The sequence below is a fragment of the Macrotis lagotis genome, chromosome 4 (assembly GCF_037893015.1).
Source record: "Macrotis lagotis isolate mMagLag1 chromosome 4, bilby.v1.9.chrom.fasta, whole genome shotgun sequence".
NCBI lineage: Eukaryota > Metazoa > Chordata > Mammalia > Peramelemorphia > Peramelidae > Macrotis > Macrotis lagotis.
In genome coordinates, this window is record NC_133661.1 from 83,568,472 (window position 1) to 83,583,262 (window position 14,791).

Consider the following 14,791-nt stretch of genomic DNA (forward strand, 5'->3'; position numbering starts at 1 on the left):
TCCCATTAGTACAGTCCTGTTACTATTTCATAGGGACTGAGTTTATGGGAGTCAAATGTTCTAGATCTAAGATTTAGCAAAACTAAGGGAAGGGCTTTGGGCCAGGATATCCAGCTCCTCAGAGAATTTAGCAAGGGAAGTCTTGAGTATTCCATTAACTTTTTTTTTGGGGGGGGGTTTCCAAATAAGAAATTTATTTAAACATTTCAAATAAAACTTGTGCCTCCTTGCCTTTGCATTTAGAAGAATGTGTTGGGCCTCTTGGTAGTAAAGCGTGGTTTGCGCTGATCTGTGGGGCAGAGGGAACTTGATTTTGGAGTCATAAAACTGATTGACTGCCGATTGGAGGCACTTTCTGGCAGGAATTTCTTCCACTTTCATGATCTGGATGGAGTGGACTTGGGCACGGTAATGGGCCTCCATATCTCAGTAGCCCTGAGTGATGGCACCAGCTGTGGTCAGGTCTCTTTACTCCCTGTACATGTTGTGGGTCCTGCTTCTGGGATTGTAGTACAGCCAGATGCCAAATTTTTCACCCTTAGAGGGGACTTTTCAAAGACCTGTCTGCAGTATACAATCTCTCCAGAAGACTTCTTCATCTTTTTCAGCTGGGACAAAAAGTACCAGAATCGGGACTTTGTTACAACATGGTTATGAGCAAAGATCTGCATGTGATAAAGAAGCAGCAGCACTGGACTCTTGGGAGTAGGTAGGAAACATCCAACTTGTATTCTCTCAGGGTGCCCTACCACCCGACTGCAAAAGTTCCATTAAATCTTTCAATGATTCTTGATGCCTGGGGAGATAGGCACAATAGAGGTGCTCAGTAATAGGCCAGGATAAAATCAGCTTAGCTAATGAAGCTCCTTTAATAATCCTCTCTAATGGAATGATTTTTTTTTTTTGGAAGAGAATTTTTGCTACCCCAAAGCCTGTGGCAGTATGTCAAGGGAACATTTTTCACCCCTCAGAAAACATATAGACCAAAACCAAAGCCTACTTGTAACCAAGAGCAGATGGCAATTGAATGAAATTTATCTGCTGAGTTTCAAAAGGCACATCTGGGAAAGGAAACTGTGCTCCAGAGGCTTGGAGGCATTGTGCTTGGGACAGGTAGAACACATCCCCTAGGCAGTGACAGCAGCCCTGTGAAAACTCCTCCACCAATATTTTTGAGTGAGTTCTATTAGTTTATTGGGTCTCTAATGGCTGAATGAATGAAAGTGTTTTATATAGGGAGAGGTAAATTCTTAGGGAACATGATAAATCCACTTCCCCTTAGTCTTATCAAGTTTGCATCTTTCCTTTTGAAATTTTTCTTGGTTTGTGATAAGCAGTCTTTCCTGGGAAGAAGCTATCTCTTCTTTAAGAGGCTAAGAGACTTGGGTAGATCTTCAGGGTGAAATATGTATCCTTAATAGAACCAGTTTATGAGAATTTGTATCTCAGGAATTTGAGGCATTAAAGCTGTGATTTTAGCTGTTTGGTCAGCCAACTCATTTCCACTGGCATGAATACTGTTTTCTTGGCTGTGCCCTGGATTTTTAGCTATTGCTTGGCCTGGAGAAACAATAAACAGTTTAATAGATGGGAAAACTGTTTCTGGTTTTTAATGAGCTGTCCTGAGGAGATTAGGAAACCCCAGTGTTTCTATAACATGTCCAAATCATGGACCATCCTGAATGCATACCTGCTATCAGTGTAGGTATTAATCTTTTTTCCCCTTTTCCTAATTCTGGTTTGAGTTGTTGTGACAAATTAGGTGTCAGAATACAGTGAAGCTTCAACCACTTCTGTGGTGGTGATGATGTCATAACTGGCAATCAAGTCTCTTTCTTCATTTCTGTGGCAGGATCCATCAGTGTACTATTCAAAGTCCACTTTTCCTAAAGGAGTTTCCTTCAGGTTTTGGATAGGAGGAGGGGAAAGTAAGGCATCCCAGATGAATTGTAGAGTCTCATCTTGTGAATGATCTTGCTCATCATAGTCTTAAGTCTCATCCTTACTTTATCTCAGGTAGATAGATGGCAAGATTGAGTATGTTTGTATGTTTGATGGTCAGATTAGGCTTGGCTAACAAAGTGACTTCCAAGTTGGCTATTCTACTAGGAGACAAATTCTCAGAGTAAAAACATGAGGAGACAAAAGGATGAAAATTGGTGATCCCTCCAATAAAAAGGGAGAGTGATTCCGAAATATGAGCTACAATAGTCTTATTAGCAATCCTCACAACTGAGATACATTCTTGACTCCAGGGGAGCGGGGGAAGAAGTGGTTAAGGCAGAATGATTTTAAACTAAGAATGTGTCACAAGCATCAACCAGTGCAGATACCTCTTGCCCCTGTTTGAGCAAGGAAACATCTCAAACAGGGGTTGTGGGGATAATGGGCATGGCCTGTATATCCTCTTCTTTTTTTAAAAAATTAATTAATTAATTTTTATTTTCATCCATTTGTGCATACATGTTTCAAAGTTACAAAATTTCCCTGCACCCTTCCTTCCCACTTCCCTCTTCTCGGTAGGGAACAATCGAGTTGGCATTTTACATATATATTTTGTTAAACATATTTACAAATTGGTAATTTTTGATATGAGGAATTAGGACTAAGGGAAAGAGATACATAAGAGATAATTTTTAAAAAGTGTTCATCAGATTCAGTAGGTTTTTTTTCCCCTGTGTTTTTTTTTGTTTGTTTTGCTTTTCTTTCTCTGTAGAACAATACCAGTCTAATACAGTTGTCCTAGGTCTCTGGACTGTTGAGAGGAGTTGTTTCCATCAAGGTTGTTCATCTAAGAAAGTTGTTCTTTTGACTCTACTCCCTTCGCTCAGCATCAGATCCCATAAATCATTCCATACTCCTCTAGAGTCTGACCATTTATGATTTCTTATAGAAAAAATAATATTCCATAGTATTCATGTACCATAACTTGTTTATCCATTCCCCAATTGATGGGCATCCCCTCAATTTTCAATTCTTTGCAACTGCAAAAAGAGCTGCTATGAATATTTTGGAACATGTAGGATTTCCATTTTTTACAATTTCTTCTAATATAGTCCTAGAATTGGAATTGTTGGGTGAAAGGGTATGAACAGTTTTATTGCTCTTTGGGCATAGATCCATATTGCTCTCCAGAAAGGTTAGATCTATTCACAACTCTACCAGCAATGCATCAATGTCCCAATTTTCTCACAACTTCTCCAACATTGATCAGCTTCTCTTTTTCTCATCTGGGCTAATCTAATAGGTGTGAGATGATACCTCGTTGTTTTAATTTTCATTTCTCTAATCAATAGTGATTTGGAGCATATTTTCATTTGATTACATATAGCTTTAATTTCTTCATTTGAAAATTGTCTGTTCATATCCTTTGACCATTTATTAACTGGAGACTAACTTGTGGCCTTGTAAATTTGATGCAGTTCTCTTTATATTTTAGATATGAAACCTTTATCAGAATTCCCAGATTTCTGCTTTTCTTCTAATTTTGGCAGTATTGATTTTATTAGTGCAAACCCTTTTTAATTTAATATAGTCAAAGTCATTCATTTTACAGTTTATAATGTGCTCTAATTCATGTTTGGTCATAAATTTATCCCTTTTCCATAGATGAGATAAAGTATTTTTTTGTCTATTAATTTATTTATGGTGTCTCTCTTTATGTCTAAATCCTCTACTCATTTTATCCCCTTCTTTTTGCAGCCCCTCCTGTCAATATCCCCTACCCCAACCACGCCATGTTAAGTGATTAGGATTGTAGGGAGGATCTCTTAATTCTTCCTGGGTTGCTCTCTCTATTTTCTATTCATCATCTACCATAGTCCCCACTTTACATTCTTTCTTCTGATGGTCAGATTTTGTACAAGAAAAACGCACTCCTGGATTTATTGATTTTGATGGTAATGAGTAGGGGCTGGGGAGTGGGTGAGGGTGGTAAGGGATGGGTTGCCATAGCTGCTTTGTTTGTACTTAGCAAATATAGTAATTATTATTAATGAAATTAAAATGGTTCACATTTCTTTAGTTTTTTTTAACAGCATGCAAAATAGTTTCCCCTCAACAACCCTGGGAGATAGATAATCTAAGTATCATTAACCCCATTTTATAAATAAAGAAATTGAAGTCAGCTTGTGCTCTGCCCATGATGGAAATGAAATTCTGACATAACACTACACCCTGATCCTTCCCCTGTGACCCTAAATAGCAAAACAAAACTGTTTGACAGTACCTCCACCTCTTAGTTCTTCAGAACCAAGATTGGCCTTTGATATTGTCTGTCTTTTACTGTTGTTTTTATTTACATCAATAAAGTTTTGTATATTCTTCAGATTTACTTTTCCCCCTCTGCATCAGTTCATGGAAATTTTCCAAAGTTACTCTGAATCTCTCATATTCATATTTCCTTAGGTCCAGAAATTTACTATTACATTCATATAACACAATTTGTTTTGTCTATTCCTCAAATAATGGACACCTATTTTGCTTTTAGGTTTATAAATTTTTTGCTATAAAAATGAGTTTTTATGAATATTTTAATATATCCTGGAACTTTCTTTCTATGTTTAACCTCCTTGAGGGGAGGTTAGTAACATAATTAGTAAAATAGAAATTAGTAAAATCATTAATCAAAATATATATGCATTAATTACTTTTTTGCATAATTACAAATGATTTTCTAGAATATTTGAAATTGCATCTCCATTAACAAAATATTAATATGCTTGTTTTCCTATGACCCTTCCAAAATTGACTGTCTTCATATTTTATCATCTCTGCTAATTTGATGGGAGTTAGGTAAAACTTCAGAATTGTTTTATTTTGATTTCTTTTATTATCATACTGATTGGAAGCATTTGTCATTTAGTTGCTGATGACTTGTATTTCTCCTTATGAAAATTCTTATCTTTTGATCACTTGTTGAATAATAGATGGCTCAGTTTTACAATTTGTAAATTCCTGGTAAATTCCTAATATTTTGAATATTAACCTTTTATCAAATATATTTGATTCTAATATTTTTCTACTGGACAGTTTTTCTTCTTAATTTAGTTGCCTTAATTTTGCTTATGAAAAAATTTTAAATTTTATTTTACTTTTATAAACTCATCTAGCCCTTCTATGGTTAGAAATTCTCTTTTGAAGCATAGATTTGAAAGCTACCTCTTCCCAACCTCCTCAAATTTATCATAATATGACTTAAATTTTTGTCTGTTTATATATTTGGAGTTTATTGTCTTATTTATTGTAAAATGCTGGTTCAAATTAACTTCTTGGCAGAATGATTTCTAATTTTCTAGCAATTCTTTTGGATTATGGAATCCCAAAAGTTTGCCTTTCAAGATTTATTAGAAAATGGACTGCTGTATTTCATTTCTTGTTCAAATCTTAATTCACTAGTCTATCTCACTAGATCAGTTTCAAAACATTCCATCAAAACATTCCATAAGAATGAACAGATGTTCTCAAACTTTATTATTTCATAATATAGTTTGAGAACATCTGTTCATTCTTATTATCCCAACCTCATTTCCCTGGAGATTCTAAAAGTTGTTCCTTCAAATAAATTTTCTTGTTATTTTATTTAGTTCTGTAAATAATCCTTTGGATAGATGAATTAGAAAAGTATTAAATCAACAAATTAATTTTTATTATGCTGACATAATCATGGCCAGTAAATTTCTCTCCAATTATCTATCCTCTTTTTTTGTAAAGAAAGTTTTATAAGTCCATACATACACATGACTACATAAATCCTCTATCACTCTATAGGTAAACTTCCAAATATTTTATACATTTTATAGTAATTTTAAATGAAATTTCTTTCTAGAGGCAATTTATATAGTGCCTAGAAAACTGTTTTTGGAATCAGGAAAAATTGTCTTCAAGCACAATCTTTAATCCATATTGGCTATGTGACCCTGGGTAAGACTGCTAACTTCTCAGTGTCCTAGGCAACTCTTTAAGTTGCAGAGAAGGTGATGGGAAAGAAAATTTCCTAATAGGAAGTCCCTTTACCAGTGAAATAATAGTTCCTTTTAAGTTCCTATCCTATTTCAAATTCTCTATAGAAATATTGATGATTTTGTGACTTGATTTTAAATCCTTCTACTTTACTGAGGCTATTCAGACTTCACTGATTTTATAGGCTTTTCTAATTAAATTATCATGTCATAAGAACAAAAGACATCATTTTGTCTTTTCTTTGCTGATGATTTCATCTTTAATTCCTCTTTATTGTCTTCTTGCTATAGTTAGCATTTCTAGGACTATTCCAATTGATAATGGAGAAAAGGATAGTAATCTTTCTTATGACACATATAGCCTTATTTTAATTAGTAATGAGTCTTGTTGGAACCTGAGGAGAAAAGGTATTATTTAATAAATTGGATGCCAGTGTATACAATTGAAACTCAGCTCACATTTTAAGCAAATTTACCTGGTAACAGAGACATGGTAGGTGGCAACATTAGAGTTAAGGGTCCAGTGTCCCACAATGCATTCAATGTCAGCCCTATGAGTTCAATGGTTTTCTTTTTTTCATTCAGAAGTAACTAATTTGTACTTCTCAAATGAGAATCCATTCAATCCCATTAAGTATTTAGGGGCTAAATATTTATTTATTTGATATAAAGATTCCTTATTGATACCATATATTCAAATGTCCCTACCTTTATATAAATCTTTCTGTTCTGAAAGGATTGATTTTTTTAGGTTAAGTTGTACCAGGACATAATTTAAAAAGTGTATTTATAAGGTTTTTAGAAGTAGCTTGGTAGTATGGTAAATTGAATATTGGACTTGGAGTCAAGCAGACTTGAGTTCAGACCTGACTTCAGATAGTTCTAGGTGTGTGTGTGTGTGTGTGTGTGTGTGTGTGTGTGTGTGTGTGTGTGTAACACTGGGCAAGTCAAGATAAGAATTGTAAAACATTTTGTAAACCTTAAAGTCATACCTAAATGATTACCATTATTAGCTATTATTTTAAACAGAGAGAGACTGAGAGAGATTATTTTGTTAGCTATTATTTTGAACAGAGAGATGGTGAGGAGATTGGAGAGCATACCATATAAGGATTAGTTGATAGAACTGGGGAAGTTTCGCATATAGAAGCAAAGACTTGGGGGAAATATAATTTCTATTTTCAAGAATTTTTTTTTTTTAGTTTTTTTTTGTGAGGCAAATGGAATTAAGTGGCTTACCCAAGGTCAGGTAATCATTAAGTGTCTGAGGCTGGATTTGAACTCAGGTACTCCTGACTCCAGGGCCAGTGCTCTATGCACTGCACCACCTAGCCACTCCTGACTCCAGGGCCAGTGCTCTATCCACTGCACCACCTAGCCACCACTATTTTCAAGAATTTTTAGAACTGTCCTGTGGAAGAGATTAAGCTTGTGTTGGTTAATCACAGAGACATGATTTAGGAGCACTAATGTGTGGAAGCTGCAGAGGAGTTGATGTTGGTTTAATGTAAGGAAACTTTTCCTAACAATTAGAGCTATTCAGAAATGAAATGGGATTCATGAGGGAGTGAACTCTCATTTGGAGGACCTCCTCCAGAAATTGTGTGACCTTTTGTTGCTGTTACTGTTGAAGGGAGTCTTGGGCAGACATGGTTTGAATTAGACAGCCCCTGAAGTTCTTTCCCACTCTTAGGTTATGTGATATAGACTGATTTCTTCATCAAACCATTTCTGTTAAGTTTTTTTTTTCATTCCTGTTAACTTTTAACCTTAGGTTAACTCTTATCAGTAGTTGAGAGATATTGGCTAGGCTGAAATCCAGTTGTTCCAGGTCTTACATTGAACTCCATAAAGAACCTAGGTAGCAGATGAAGGCAGAACATTTTTCTTGAGTTCTGAAGGGAAGAATCAAGCTCAATATATCTGAGTAAAAATAAGAGCAGTGAAAAGGATGCATTTTCTTAGTTGTACAAACAAAACCTTTTTGGTAGGACTTTTCAATGAACTTTAAAAACACCTTTGTTAGTCTTTAACCATGTTACAAATAGAGAAAAAAACAGTGGTCAGGTTTGTACATCTTATGCTGCAATCTAATTGAGGTCCTATTTGGCAGCTGGTTACTCATTAAGTGGGACATATGAGCTTCAGAGATTGTGACACTGGATCTTATTAAAGTTGAAACTCTAGATTGCCTATAACACTCAGGTCATTGCTTTGAAGAGAAAAAAGTTTATAGTAGTTTATTTTCATTATCTTAGAATAAAGTGACATGAAACATTCTCTTTCCCTTAAAAATCGCTTTACAAAAACCATTAAATATAGTGAATGATGCTAGAGGATGATCAGATTTATGCAGAAATAAATTCATTTAGGACAATAAGCATGCTTATTTTTGATATGGTTGTTCTCATGATCATGATTATTGCCTTTCTTCTTGATAATAGCACCACCACCACTATAGCCATAGCTACTAACAGCAATAACTGACATTTTATATTGATTTACAAATATCCTGGCTTTTAAAATAATTTTGGATTTGTTAGTATCTTTGTCAATCACATCTCTTTAAGAGAGCACAAGTATTTCCCCTCTAGTTTATACAGTAAAGAATTTGAGGCAAAGAGGAGTAAATGACTTGCCTAGGATATGTAGCTACAATGTCAAATATTTAATACTGAACCAAGCAATGAGGTTCTGGTTCTAAATCTGAGACTTTTTCTTTTTATCATAGATTGATCATGAGGGTTAGTAACATTGCCTTTCTTGGTGCAATTTTAAGCTAACAAAACTTAAAATTAAAAACTTTAATAAAACCTAAGATTTAATAGTTGTAAATATCTGAGGTAGCAATTAAAATTTAGACCTGGTCTGACAGTGGGAATAAACTTATTTCTAAAAGATTACTTAGTAGTACTATGGGGAAGAGAAGGTGGATATATTTTATAGAAAAGGAATAATTGAAAAAAAATCTACTTTAGTAGCTTTTGTTCTTGGGATAAAAAATGAGGAAAGAACAAAGAGAGAGAGGCAGAATGACATAGTAGAATTGGTGGATCTGGAGTCTACTTGGAATACTGAAAAGGATACTGACTGGAATCAGAGCAGTTATGCTTATGTATGATGCTTACTTCCTGGATGATCAATGACAAATCACTTGATCTCTTTGAATTTTAGTTTCCTATTTCTAAAATAAGAAGGTTAGATGAATTGGTTTTTGATGTTCCTTCTGGCTCTATGATTTGGGAACACCTAGATTTGAATGCTGTCTACAAAATTAACTGACTTGTGTGAGCATGGGTAAGTCACTTTATCTATCAAATGAGGATGAAGTTACTAACTATAGTGTCTACCTCTCAGGGTGGTGTGAGGCTCAGTGAAACAATGTGTTTTGTCCCCCAGTAGAATTTAAACTCCTGGAGAGCATAGACTGTTAAATTTTTGTCTTTGTATCCTCAGAATCTAGTACAGTGACTGGCACATAATCGATTAATAAATGTTTGCTGATTGAATAATGGAGGTCAAGAAAATCAATTGCTACCTATTATCTGCTCAGAAGGGATGAAATGAGAAAAATCTGACTAGTATTTATACAAAGAATATATTTCTGAAAACTAGAATAAGCTAGTATAACTTGGCTGACAACTAGTATTAGTCACAAGGATTTGTTATTTTTGGTCATTATCTTGCCAAAGCTACTTACCCATCCTGGAAACCTTTACTCCATATGTTCATTTCCAAAGATAACAAATAGAATTGGGAATAAAGGAAATAGGCAGCATATATATCTGGAAAAGCACATAGCTAATCTTCTACATCAGGGATTGGCAACCCTTTGAAAGTGATGTGCCAAATTTCTAACTGCTTTCCTTTCTGTGTGCAAAGAAAGTCTCACCATAGTTCAGCTTCTGATCACTTATTCATAAGCAAGAGTGAGTGAAAACTTATCTTGAACATGGATGGGGAGACTCACTATGATCACTAGTTCTTTTTATTATTATTATTATTATATTTTTAGTACAAATGATTTTTTATACATTACTAAAATATTATTGTTTAAGAGTAAACATAATACCCCTCCCCCCAAAATATAGATCCTCATGAGCAATAAAGTAAAGAGAAAAAATAAAAATAAAAATAAAAAAAATAATAGGGGCAGCTAGGTGATACAGTGTACAGAGCACCGGCCCTGGAGTCAGGAGCACCCAAACTCAAATCTGGTCCCAGACACCTGACAATCACCCAGCTGTGTGACCCTGGGCAAGCCACCCCAACCCCATTGCCCTGCAAAAACAAAAAGAAAAAATAATAATAAAAAATGAACTTCAGTCTGTGTTCCAATACCACCAGCTCTGTCATGGGTGGATCACATTCTTTATGATAAGTGCATCACAAAAACTACTTCTATATTTTTCTGCTGTTGCCATTGCTGATAGCAACTCCCTCCATTTGTACCTCCCCACTACCATACACTATATTTTCTCTCTTCTTTCACTCTGTCCCTTTTCTTAAATGTGCTGTAGGGTAGCTGAGTGGCACAGCAGACTGATCACTGGCCCTGGGGTCAAGAGGCCCCGAGCCCATATACCACTCCTAAGGCCCAGCAACCACCCGGCCCTGTAGTCCTGAACAGGCCATCCAATCCCAGCCCCTTGCAAGAAGTAAAAAAAGAAAATGTGTTATATCTGACTACTTTCCCCCACGGTTCATCCTCTCCTCCATCATTCACATCCCCTCCTTTCCCTTAACCCCCTTCTCTCCTTCTTACTCTAGATGTCTATACCCCATTGAGTATATATACTGTTTCCTCTCTGAACCACTTCTAATGAGACGAAGGTTCCCTCATTCCCCCTCAACTTTCCCTCTTCCATATCATTGTAAAAAAATCTTCTTATATGAAATGCCTTAGCCTATTCCATCTCTCCTTTCTCTTACTCCCATTATATTTCCCTTTTAGCCATTAACTCCATTTTTACAATATATTATAACTTTAGATTCAGCTCTCTCCTGTGCTTCATCTATAAAAGCTCCTTCTATTAAATGAGATGTTTCTTATGAATATTATCATATAATTTTTCTATGCAAGAATACATGCAGTTCATCATCATTAAGCCCCTCATATTTTCCCCTTCTCCTCCAATCTCTATGCTTCACCTGAGTCCTGTATTTGAAGATCAAACCTTCTGTTCAGCTCTGGCCATTTTAACAGGAACATTTGAAATTCCCCTGTTTTGTTGAAAATCCATCTTTTTCCCTGCAAGAGGACATTCAGTTTTGCTGGGTAGTTGATTCTTGGTTGCATCTCTAGCTCTTTTGCCTTCTGGAATATTATATTTCAAGCCCTATGAGCCCTTAATGTAGTTGCTGCTAAGTCCTATGTGATCCTGACTCATATCCATGATATTTGAGTTGTATCCTTCTGGCTGCTTGTAATATTTTCTCTTTGACTTAGGAATTCTGGAACTTGGGTATAATATTCCTGGGGGGTTGTTTTTTGTTGGATCTCTTTCCAGGGGAGATCGGTGGATTTTCTTAATTTCTATTTTTGCCCTCTGCTTTTAGGATATCTGGGCAATTTTCCTGTAGGAATTCTTTAAAAATGATGTCAAGGCTCTTTTTCTGATAATGACTTTCAGGTATCCCAATATTTTTTTAAATTATCTTTCCTGAATCTGTTTTGCAGATCAATTGTTTTTTCAATGAGATGTTTTACATTTTCTTCTGATTTTTCATTCTTTTGGTGTTGAAGTATTGTGTCTTGATTTCTCATAAAGTCATCAGTATTCTTTAGCTCCATTCTACATCTGAAGGATTTGTTTTCCTCAGAGAGCTTTCTTATCTTCTTTTCCATCTGGCCAATTCTTCTTCTCAATAACTGTTTGAACTGTTTTATCCATCTGACCTAAGCTGGTTATTAACATGTTGTTTTCTTCATCATTCTTTTTCATGTTTTTCCTTCATCTCTCTCATTTCTTTTCCTAGTTTTTCTTCTGTCTCCCTTACTTGATTTTCAAACTCTTTTGAGCTCTGTCATAGCTTGAGCCCAATTTCTATTTTTCTTGGAGTCTTCAGATGCAGGAGTTTGTACTTTCTCATCTTCAGATGAATATTTTGATCCTTCTTGGGATCATAGACAATGTATTTCTCAATGGTGTTCCTCTTTTTTCAATGTTTACTCATTTCCCCAACCTGTGCCTGGTTTTGGGGTGCTTCCTGAAGTTTTGAGTATTATTGGGACATCCTCCCACAAGGATTTCAGTGTATGAGGCTCTGTCTTCCCTCCTGGTCTGTGAATGACCACAAATGTACACCTCGACCATGGAGCTGAGGTGGGGGGGGGCCCTGCTATTCTATGGGGGGCCTAGACTGTGATCAGGATCTGAATGTGGTCAAAGCCCCAGAGTCCTGGTCCAGGTACAGAGGACAGACCTTGGAAGTCTTTCTCCACTCCCCTACCTTTGCTAGGCTGAGCACTTAAGGTTCAGTTGCTTGGGGGCTCCTGTTTAGGCTCCGCCTGCTTCTGTTTCCTGGATCTGGGCTGCCTTGGTCACTGCTGCTCGTTGAGTGCCCTGAGGGCTGGGTTTCACACGTTCACTCTGGCAGAGTTCCCCCTACTGATCTTTCAAGTTGTGCTTGGTGCTCCCCAGGGTGTAGATCAGGAATATCCCCCCACTGCCATGAGCCCAGGTTCCCAGGTGCCCTGGGGCTGCCTCTGGGAGGCTGAAGTTCCTTCACTCTGGCAGACTGCCCCTCTAACCTCATGCGGCGGAGCCTTTCCACTATTTTCTAGGTTAACTTGATCTGGAGAACTGCCTCACTGGATCTTTCTGTGGGTTCTGTCTCTTGAAAATTTAATTAGAGTCATTATTTTATGAGTTTTTGAATATTATAGAGAGAGCATATAGGAGAGGCTCTTCTCCTGTCACCATCTTGGCTCCGCCCCCTCGATCACTAGTTCTTGTGATTGTATCATTTGGGGAGGAAAGCATCAAGTAGAATATAGCAAGGGATAAATTAAAACATGTCCCATATACACTTTTTCACAACTAAATCTTTATTCTGACAATATATATATATATATATATATATATATTCTGACTATATATATATTCTGACTATATATATATATTATATATATATTATTATATGTATATATATATATGGAGGGTTGAGGAATGATACTTTTTTAGGGTTTTTTTAATTAAAGATATTTGAGTTTTACAATTCCCCCCCAATCTTACTTCCCTCCCCCCACCCCCCCCACAGAAAGCAATCTGTTAATTTTTACTTTGTTTCCATGTTGTACATTGATCCAAATTGAATGTGATGAGAGAGAAATCATATCCTTAAGGAAGAGACAAAAAGTCTAAGAGGTAACAAGATCAGACAATAAGATATCTGTGTTTTCCCCCTAAATTAAACTTTGTTCAAACTCCACAGCTCTTTATCTGGATACAGATGGCACTCTCCTTTGCAGACAGCCCCAAATTGTCCCTGATTGTTGCACTAATGGAACGAGCAAGTCCATCAAGGTTAACATCACCCCCATGTTGCTGTTAGGGTATACATTGTTTTTCTGGTTCTGCTTATCTCACTCAGCATCAGTTCATGCAAATCCCTCCAGGCTTCCCTGAAATCCCATCCCTCCTGGTTTCTAATAGAACAATAGTGTTCCATGACATTCATATACCACAGTTTGCTAAGCCATTCCCCAATTGAAGGACATTTACTTGATTTCCAATTCTTTGCCACCACAAACAGGGCTGCTATAAATATTTTTGTACAAGTGATGTTTTTACCCTTTTTCATCATCTCTTCAGGGTATAGACCCAGTAGTGGTATTGCTGGGTCAAAGGGTATGCTCATTTTTGTTGCCCTTTGGGCGTAGTTCCAAATTTCTCTCCAGAAAGGTTAGATGAGTTCACAGTTCCATCAACAGTGTAATAGTGTCCTAGATTTGCCACAACTCTTCCAACAATGATCATTATCCTTTCTAATGACATTGGCCAATCTTAGAGGTGTGAGGTAGTACCTCAGAGAAGCTTTAATTTGCATTTCTCTAATAATTAATGATTTAGAACAATTTTTCATATGGCTATGGAGAGGAATGGTACTTTTGTCTAATAATCATTTAATATGAAATTTTTTTCTTGCCTGCTTACTTTTGGGCCTTAAATGGAACAATTAGTCAGTCACTGACAATTAACATCTAAAGAATTTCATTAATGATAACTGAATTCCTTTTTGCTGTTTGATAGAGACCATAATGACTTATTTTTGGGTTGAAATCAGGATTACCTTTAAGTTCAGAGGATATCTTGCCATTTTTGAAGTAGTATTTTTGTCTCCAAATTATCTTTATACTTAATATTATTCTACAGATACTTATAAAGTGTACACTATTCAATTTCAATATGACAAGCAGTTATTGGACACTTACTGTGTACTTATCTCTTTCTATAGAATATAAGCTCCCAGAGGTCTAGTACTAGCTCATGTTTATCTTTTTTATACATAGCACTTTATATTCTGAAAAAATGATGAAAATGAACAATTGTTAACTCATTTTTCCTAAAGGAAATGACATGAATAAAATAAATGTATCTTGATTGATTGATATATGTAAAATACTGCATTAAGTGTTGGTTGCAGAGACAAAAGTGGAACAGTCATAGAGTTTACATACTTTGGTGATCCTGGGGAGCTATACTGTCTTCTGCACATCAAATGACTATGAAAAGAAATGTTTGATGTAACTAGCATAGAGACAGTAGCTAAACATTAGCTGAAATAATAATAATGATAATAATAATAATAACTAGCATTTATATAGC

At 35.9% G+C, this 14,791-nt stretch overlaps 1 pseudogene; it reads right to left on the bottom strand.

Annotated features, from left to right (window-relative positions):
* Positions 1 to 239: 239 nt before the first annotated feature.
* Positions 240 to 14,791, bottom strand: part of LOC141522683 (large ribosomal subunit protein eL20 pseudogene) — a 39,455-nt pseudogene continuing 24,903 nt past the window's right edge.